At 40.2% G+C, this 9,810-nt stretch overlaps 1 long non-coding RNA gene across 1 annotated transcript; it reads right to left on the bottom strand.

Moving 5' to 3' along the window:
- Positions 1-204: 204 nt before the first annotated feature.
- Positions 205-9,714, bottom strand: LOC115020533 (uncharacterized). The gene is made up of 3 exons (XR_003833603.1): positions 9,500-9,714; positions 2,937-3,050; positions 205-1,788 (listed from the first exon to the last, which is right to left on the bottom strand). It is a non-coding gene; the product is annotated as an uncharacterized LOC115020533 (long non-coding RNA).
- Positions 9,715-9,810: the final 96 nt, after the last annotated feature.

Here is a 9,810-nt window from a genome sequence, read left to right as displayed (position 1 = left end):
GTTATCTGCAGAGGTCTCTTCTTCTCCAAAACCAACAGATCCAATTGCAAGTTGCTAGTGTCATGGGTGTGACTTAATATACTTAAAATAATCCAATAATTCCTACTGGGGAGTTGTGCAGACCCAAAACATCATGCAGACAGAGGTGAAGATTAACAATTTATTTATTTATTATAATCTAAAACAGATTAAAAAACACAGGTCTCTTAAAATACATAAAATGTCTCAGCATAAAAAGAGTCCAGTGTCCAATCCAGCTCTGAGAAGTTCTGCTTTAGCTTTGGCCGCGTAGACTTGCGTGGCCTCTGCTCCCCTACCGCTTCGTGGCGTCTCCGAATGGCAAATACAGAAGGCGAAAGCAAATCAACAGACTTATCTGTCTTATTCTACTCCTGCATCAATGGTTACTTTTGGTAGGGTTTAATAGCTATTCAAACTAATAGGGGTGAGCCAAAAATAATCTGTTAACTAAATGCACTGCAAACATACAAACTAAATGTCCATGCAAATAAAGTAAATATACTGCAAACAAATCAAAACAAATGCAAAGGAACCAAATGTATCACACAAAAAATAGGAGAAAAGAACAAACACAAAAGTAGGGTTTTTTTCTATTCAGTATAGCTCATATCAATTTATCCAATGCCTTTGCTGCATGGGCTGGTATTGCTTCCTCACATTTCACTATTAACAAGAAAATATTAACGCAGAACTTAATTGGAGGAGGGGTGATGCGCACATTCACCCCTCTGCTTTCCCACTGCAACGACCAGCGGCTGCAGCATGCCACGTATGCTGAGCTCCGTCTGCTTCCCTCTGCCTCCTGCTGGGTGTCGGCTGTTCTCTCGGCTTTTCCCCCCTTCTTGTTTATGACCAAGCAATAGACTAGCGTCTTCTGGTCTCCTCTCTATTTAACAGCGCCTGTGAGCCCTGCTTTTTATCCAGGTGAGCCCCCTGTGCTCTTCCTAATTAACTAATAGGAGACAGGTGGAGAGCACCTCTACAGAGCCCAGCGCACCAATCACTACACATTCACCCCAAATGTCTTTCCAAGTCAGGAGTGAAAACCCTGTGAAAGCCCTTAGAGTCCCCACCTAAGACAGCACCACCACCAGGACCAGCCATTACATATATCCCCACACAAACACCATCACCCTGTAACACTATCTTACGTTATCATGTTCTAATGGTCGTGCTACTCAGCTGCAGGCAAATTTTTACTTTGTGTAGAAATGGCAGTGTTTTTTTTCACAACATGTTGAACCGTGTTGAAGCGTGGAGGTTGGTTTATGATTACAAGCTTGTTACATGTTACGGTCACTATCCACTTTAGTTTGACTAACTTGCTAGCTAAATTGATAATAATCTCCAGTACTTTTATACCTGCTCTGAGTCACTTTTTCTAATTTCATATTAACGTTACTGCTGACAAAAATCTGACTAAAACCATTCCAGCAAAAGATAATCAACTTAGATGTACAATGTGCCTTTTCCTTGGAGTTTTCTTACACGGAGGCCGTTCTTTATAATGTTACCCAACAGTAGCAGTAATTATACTGTATTAATAATTGTTACTGAGTTAGACTGCCAGGGCTGTATTCATGTAATACACGTTTATTTTGTATTAATTATCCTCTGTCTTTTAAAGTACATCTCAACAGAACGTACCCGACACGTCTCCACAATAGATTCTAGGATATAGGATGCCAAACTGATCCTCAGTGTCTCAGTGCGCGTGGCATCTCCAAAGATGGTATCAGTCGGCATACAGCTGTACAGCTGGGCCCTCTGAGGGATAAGTATGTGAGAAGCAAAGGTACATAACATAGGCATTACATGTGTTTTTGTACAGTGCCTGCAAACATTGTACAATATACTGTTATGTGGAAATACAGTGCACTTTTTCATAGGATTTCATATTTTGGGTTCACATTCTAGTAAGTGTGTAAAAATATATACGTGTGTATATAAATATATAAACTGTACACACATATATATATACATACATATGTGACATTCACTCAGCTTTGCTAAACAGAATTTTCTGGACAGTGCCACAGCCAACCTATTGTACCCCCATTGGCAACCTTCAGATATCAGCAGCCACATATTTACCTAGCCTTCCCACCTTTGAGAAAGGTTGCACATACACTGTGCATTTTGTCATATTGCATATGTCGTGGCTTCCTAGCCCATTCTAACAAAATAAAGCCAATGTACTTAGTCGGGGTTGTGGTTTCTGCAAAGATTATTGTAACATTGTTGTTGCATCACATCATATTTATTTTTGCCTTCCAGGCATGCAGCATAAAAACGTAAATGATCAACATAAACTTTATCTATCAAAGCAATAACAATAAGAGCCGCTTCCCTGTCATACCATAATCACCTGCATAACCCTTCTTCTGCTCTACATGGACATACATGTCCTGCCTTGTCTCAGCCAAAGTGCATATCAAACGACAGTAGGGGGAGGGGGGACTTTTGTTCACTGACAGGTAAATAGGTAAATCAAATAATTAGGTAAATATAATCCTCCACAGACAAATATTCAAACAATAATAATCCTATCATTCATTAGGTGTTTAACCTCAGTTATATCCTTCTTTCTAGTCCTTCCTCCCACTCTCAGGATGCCAAAGTCAATGATAGGATCCAGCTTGTATAGGGAGCTTCCTCTATTGTTTTCCTTTCTCCAGCGAGGCAATTTCTTCCTTGAAATACTATCTCTGCTTATGGCAAATATTATAAAACCACACAGATAGTCCCTTTTAAGTTTATGGTAGACAAAGTATAGTATATATCATGATGTGGTATATACTATTCTTTGCTGTTCTCCAGTTATAGATTTTCTGCTGGTACTTTCTCATCATATCCTTCCATAATGATGTCAATCATGTGCGGACGCTTCTCTGCTTGCTCTTGCCCCTGCTTACCTCTGCTTGCATCTTTCTGCTACTATTCATTTAATTTTTACGGATATGCCCCCCTGCACGGACTGCCGTGGACATCTACAGACGATTGAAGTACTTCAGGCAAAGGTATTTCATCTAGAAGAGAAGGATACAACAATACAATATTATAAGGAACCACTCTATAAACTTTCATTGTTATGCGGATGATACCCAATTATATCTATCAATTAAACCAGATGAAACCAATCAATTGGCTAAACTTCAAGCATGCCTTAAGGACATAAAAACTTGGATGTCTAGCAACTTTTTGATGTTAAACACAGACAAAACTGAAGTTATTATACTTGGCCCTAAACACCTCTGCAATGCATTTTCTAATGACATAGAAGCTCTGGATGCCATTAATTTGGCCTCCAGCACCACCACAACGAATCTTGGCGTTATCTTTGATCAGGATCTGTCTTTTAACTCCCATATAAAACAAATCTCAAGGACTGCATTTGTTACTTCAAGGCTGGATTACTGCAACTCATTGTTATCAGGTTGTCCCAAAAAGTCGCTTAAGACTCTTCAGTTGATCCAAAATGTAGCGGCATGTGTATTGACAAGAACTAGGAATATTACTCCAGAGGGAAGGCAATTTAATGAAAAATGGGAAAGTGAATACATGTTTGTGCTTCAAGGAGAAACAACGGTATGTCTTCTGTGTCATGAGCCAGTGTTGGTGATAAAGGAATGCAATTTACGTCGGCATTTTGACACCAAACACGGAGCCAATTATACAAAGTTTTGCCTCGAAGAAAAACATAAAATTGTCCAAATATTGACGCAGCAGAATATGTTTACAAAAGCTACAGCCAAACATTATGCAGCAGTGAAAGCTAGCTTTATTGTGGGGGGTTTGCAATTATTAATAGAGATGAACTGGTGCCTGTCAGAGAGGTGATGTTGAAGGTGGTTTCCATTCGGGTGAGGAGGGTGGAGTGATTGATGGTGTCAAAGGCTGCCCTGAGGTCGAGGAGGACGATAATGTTGAGGTTTTGAGGAGTGTGGTTTCAGTACTGTGGTTGGAGCGGAATCCAGTTGGAATGTTTCATACAGGTAATTGGCAGAGAGGTGATGTTTAAGTTGACCGCCATGACTAACTGTGTGTGACCAGAGAGTTTAAAAGCCAGGTGTTCAAATGAAGGAACAGATGAGATGGAGATGAGGATGGTCTTGATGTCCTGTCGGTGTATTACGGCAATTCCACCACTATGAAAGAGTAGATAATCTTGCATTTATCCAGACAGAGAAGCGGCAAACAAACAACGCCAGCGTCCACTCCCAGCATTCACTGATGAAAGCATTGTCAACACAGATACAGCGCAGCTATTCATTTTCACAAGAGGCGTGAAGGCTGACTTCACTGTCAGTGAGGAGCTCTTGGATGTAGCTGCAATGCAAGGAACGGCGATGGGGAGGGACATTTTTGATGCGATTTAGAAGTCAGTCAGTAAAACTAAATTACCCTAGGAAAAGTTGGCGGGGCTATGGAGATGTGTCGTCCCATACAGAAGTAAGGTGGCTGAGTAGGAGCACGGTCCTCAAATTATTTTTTGAGCTTAGGGAAGAAATTGTTCTTTTCATGCAAAGTAAAGGAAAATCTTTTGGTGATTTTGATATGTTGTGTGACATAACTGAGCATCTCGCCCAACTGTATCAGAGGCTGCAGGACCACAAACAAGTCATCACGCTGATGTCCGACATGATCACAGCTTTCCAGCGTAAACTGCACCTTTGGAAGTCCCAACTGGAACAGCACAATCTTGGCCACTTTCCTGTCTGTCAGAGCATCTCAGTCTCAGTTTCTGGTGCTTTTTCATGCACTCGGTTAGTTACCAAAGTGATCCGGTTAATTAATGAATTTGACCGGCGCTTCTCTGACTTTAGAACACAGCACTCAGGCTTTTCCATCTTCCATCAATCCTTTCACTGCCAACGTCGACAGTGCGCCCCATCTCCTTCAGATGGAGTTAATAGAGCTTCAAAGCAATAGTGGCCTGAGAGCAAAGTTCCAGGATGCTGCAATCGTGGAATTGTACCTTCTACTACCCCCCACTTTGATGTCACAGATCCGACTTCATGCTGCCCGTGTTCTTTCCATGTTTGGGAGCACATACCTATGTGAACAGATGTTTTCAATAATGAATCTAAACAAGACCAAGCACAGATCACGCATCACCGATGACAAACTCCAGGCTGTTTTACGGCACAAGACCTAAAGCCAGACATTGACGGACTGACCACGGGAAAACGGTGTCAGACATCCGGCCAGAAAACAAATAGATGAGGGTGGTATCCTCGGGATCTACTTTGTGTGTTCAAAGCCAAGCAGCATCACCTGATCACCTTCACCCAGAACTTGACCAGTATAGTTACAACCATTATTGTTATTTTGAGTTAATTACATATACTACTTCGTATGTGTAGACATGTATTCAATGTGTTTACAGGCGTATGTGTTCATGCAGCTAAATGTTTACTGATTTATTACGGATTTATGTTATAATAACAAAGAGCAATGTGCTTACATATATTTTTACATTTATGTTAATGCAGGTAGGCTACACTATTTGGACATTTCAATAACTAATAATCAAATGCAGAGACAGTTATTTAACAATATGTTTAGGAGTAGTTTTATTGATACAGTCTTACACTTACAACCGGCCCTTTGAGGGCAACCATAATGCTGATGTGGCCCAGGGTGAAAATGAGTTTGACAACCATGTTTTAGACCAGGGGTCGGGAACCTATGACTCGCGATCCATATATGGCTCTTTCGATAACGCGATATGGCTCGCAGACAATTTTGAGCTGACATTTTTTAACATGATTAACAAGTAATAAATAATTATACTGTGTCATTTAAAGTAAAACATTTAACAGCGGATTTTTTTTTCTTCTCTCCTCTCCTTTCCTCCGCTCTGTCTCTGACTGTAAGTGTGTGCGCACGTGTGTGTGTGTGTGTATGTGTGTAGGGGGCGGAGCCCTGCCCTTCGCGAAACAGAGCAGAGGAGAAACTGCGCAATGCAAGCAGTAGACCAGGTGTGTCAAACTCAATCACTGAGAGGGCCAAAATTAAAAACTGGGACTTTGTTTAGGGCCAAACACGGTCCACATTTATTGAACAGGATAGACATATTGGATAAAGTGCAAAAAGATATGAATATATTTAGGTAGGCTACATTCTCCGAGTATGCATATGTGTCAGAGCCAGATGTTTGGAATCTTTTCTTAGCTGCCAATTTAATGTTTGGGGTTCTTAGCTGTGGAAACCCTCAGAGAGTGAAGTGTGCATCAGTGAGATGACTCCTGTTTGGGTTTTTGTTCATCTTCATCACAGAGAAAAGCTGCTCACACAGGTTTGTGCTTCCAAACAAGCAAAGCATCTGAGCGGCATGAAGGAGGGTGGAGGCATCATTTCGGGGATGAAGCTTGGAAACTGTGCAGCGCCCACGGAGTAAATACTTTGCCTTGGAGGTCAATCAGCTCCATTTGGAAGTTCACATATGCTGTTTCCACGTCAACTGCAAATGAATTGCTGCGCAGTTCAATTTTAATTTCTGAGCTGCAAAGTCGGCAAATGCGCAGTCGGGAACACAGCGGTGGAGATGGTGTTTGGAAACACGCAGTGACCAAAATGTTGCATCCGAGTCTCCCATAGGCAGCTTGGCTTGGAACACTCTCACTGGATCATACATGTCCGTGATCACACGGCCCTGAAGCTGGAGGTTTAGCGCAGTGAGATACTTTGTTATGTCGCACAAAAAGGTCATCTCACATCTCCACTTTTCGTCCCAGAGATCTGTGGTGTCTTTGCCTTTGCTTTCTAAAAACTGGCAGATTTCTTCACGCAACTCGAAAAATCTATTCAGCACTTTCCCTCGACTCAGCCATCGCACCGCCTATCTGTGTTACGGTGCTTATTACATGTTCTATTTCCAGAGCTGGGGCACAGACAATGGTAGGGGAAACACTGATAGCGCTTTTAGTACTCGGAGACGTGATATACTTAAAACTCAATTTTATTAGATATATGGCTCTCAGGGAAATACATTTAAAAATATTTGGCTTTTATGGCTCTCCCAGCCTAAAAGTTTCCCGACCCCTGATTTAGACTGACATATTCTTCATGTCTCAGCCAGGTGAAGTGTGTAAAACTGCAACTCTACCTCCTGTTATCAACTCCTGGTTGTCATGGATTAGGTCCATTAATAAACTTTGTAATATTACTAGATATGAAAGCCGCTCCAACCAAAGTAAGATGGATGCTGTCACTCCTAATCAGACCAGGTTTTCCCCAGAAAGTCCACCAATTATCTACGAAGCCCACATCATTATCTGGACACCACCATGACAGCCAGTGTCGGAATAATGACATGCGGCTAAACATGTCATCACTGGTTAGATTTGGAAGGGGACCAGAAAAAACTACGGAGTCTGACATCATCTTTGCATATGTACAGACCGACTCCACATTAATTTTAGTGCACTCCGATTGACGCAATCAGGTGTCATTACCTCCGACGTCAATAACATTCTTACTGTATTTACATTTTGCCTTAGTCAGCAGTTTTAAATGTGCTTCTATGTCACCAGCATTTAATACATGTACCATTATCACTAAAGGAGGCAGAGGAATAGCTAAACATGAAACACACCGAGCAGGAGAGAGCAGAAGAGGGAGAGAGAGATGCCCTCACTAGCTGCCAAGCTACAGCAGCTAACATTAGCAGAGGTGAAAAGGAGGATGAAACAACTTATAATTTAGCGAGAAAGTCGCTAAGAGAAGAAGGATAAGGAGAGATGAGTGCTTGAGAAGTACTAGTGTAGGTATAGATATGACTTAGATGCTGTGATCAAGAATATAACAACATTAACTGAGTCAAGCTGGAGCATTTAAAGTACGCCACCAGCAACACAGAAATGTTGGAAAAACTGGAAATAACAACACACGCTTACATTTGAAAAAAAAACTAATGATCACAACGTTCCATCAACAGGTTTTATATCATTGTATATCCCATGTCCTTTACCTTGTCCATCCACACACATTAACAGGATGTTGAAAGCTATTGGACATACAGGCAACATTTTAACAATTTGTGCACTACTACCGTACAATTTGTGCACTACTACCGTACTAGTTTACTAGTACTAGTAAAATTTGGTCTGTTTCTGTCATCTTTTGTCTCGTAACAATTAAATTAGTATTGAGTTGAAAACGCCTTCTCCATTTACATATGAATATAATATAATACAGACTTACAAAATAAACACATTCTTTAGAAATCTGTAGTTGGATGACAGGTATCTCATCTCAGATTGAATTTAACTTGTGACTGTGCTGCATTAAGAGACATGTATCGCCTCTAATTAATGAATTGACTACATAAAAGATACTAATAGACAAGCATCTCCATAACTCCATTAATGCAATTTTACCTCAGCGGTATTGGCCTTCTGGTTGGCATGGTAACACCGAGCTTAGAGATGTGGTTGTGAGTGTTGTGAGTCAGAAGCTAAAGTAAATGTCCCTGAAACTTGTGAAAGATATTTTTTCCGGGAGCAGAACAGGCAAAATAATACAACCAGGACAAAACACAAAACGTCTGCAGGCAAAAGGTCAGAGCTACACACTCACATAACAGTGAATAGAGCATGAATATCCACCTCCACTTGATCACGATGTCTCTCTCTCTCTCACACACACACACACACACACACACACACACACACACACACACACACACACACACACACACACACACACACACACACACACGTGAATACTTGATGTCTACAACCAATTTTGTATCAAATCATTAACATTATACTTTTTAACTGATCATTTACATGCTTAAAGTATTTCAGTGCATCCTCAAGAACTTCATCACCAGCAGGTTAGATATATTTTTCACTTGTAGGAAGAGCTCTTGGGGATTACTGAACATCATCATCCAGGTTATGCTCTGCTTTTGATGCTTTTATCTACTGATTTACCAGCAGGTGAAAAATAAATCTGTAAATTGCAATTTACATAATGCTATTCCTTCTCAGCCACAAGAGGTCAGGGTTGCATGCCTTTTGGTGCTCATAGTCTTTATAACTCTAAGCTCATTACTATGAGATGCCTTATTTTTGTCAAAAATATTTTGTCAAAAAAAAATATATATATATATATTTTTTATATATATTATATATAATTATATATATATATATTATATATAATATATATATATATTATATATATATATATATTATATATATATATATATATATATATATATATAATTAGAATATTTCACTTTGTGTGTAATGAATCCATATAATATATGAGTTTTTATTTTTTTTATTGAATTAGTGAAATAAACTAACTTTTCCACGATATTCTAATTTATTGAGATAAGTAGTAAGTAAGTAAGCTGCAATGAAAGAAACAATAAGAGATTGGAAACAATATTGCATCTGTCTTACACAAAAATGCAATGTTTTACATGAATAAAAGTTAATTAAATGCAGAATAGATGAAAATATACATTATCTTATCAAGGCAGTCAACACCTCCTTTGTTGCTGTTGTAGTCTTGGATGATATGAGGCTTCCTGTCCACTGTTGTGCTGACAGCGGCGTCTTTGTGTAGTGTGCTCATCAGAATGACGTTCCTATTCTTCTTGGGAACATATGACACAAGACTGTAGCTGTGTCTCAATTCAGGGGCTGCAGCCTTTGGAGGACGCAGCCTTCACTGTCTTTGGAGGCTGGGTCCTCCGTAGACCGCGAAGGCTGAACGGAGCGGTCTGCAAAATGAGACGGTCCGGTCTACGGGGGATTTCCTGGTACGTCACCT

This window comes from Cottoperca gobio, chromosome 2, assembly GCF_900634415.1.
Source record: "Cottoperca gobio chromosome 2, fCotGob3.1, whole genome shotgun sequence".
NCBI lineage: Eukaryota > Metazoa > Chordata > Actinopteri > Perciformes > Bovichtidae > Cottoperca > Cottoperca gobio.
Note: the sequence above shows the minus strand (reverse complement) of the source record. Positions and strands in the feature narration are given on the sequence as shown.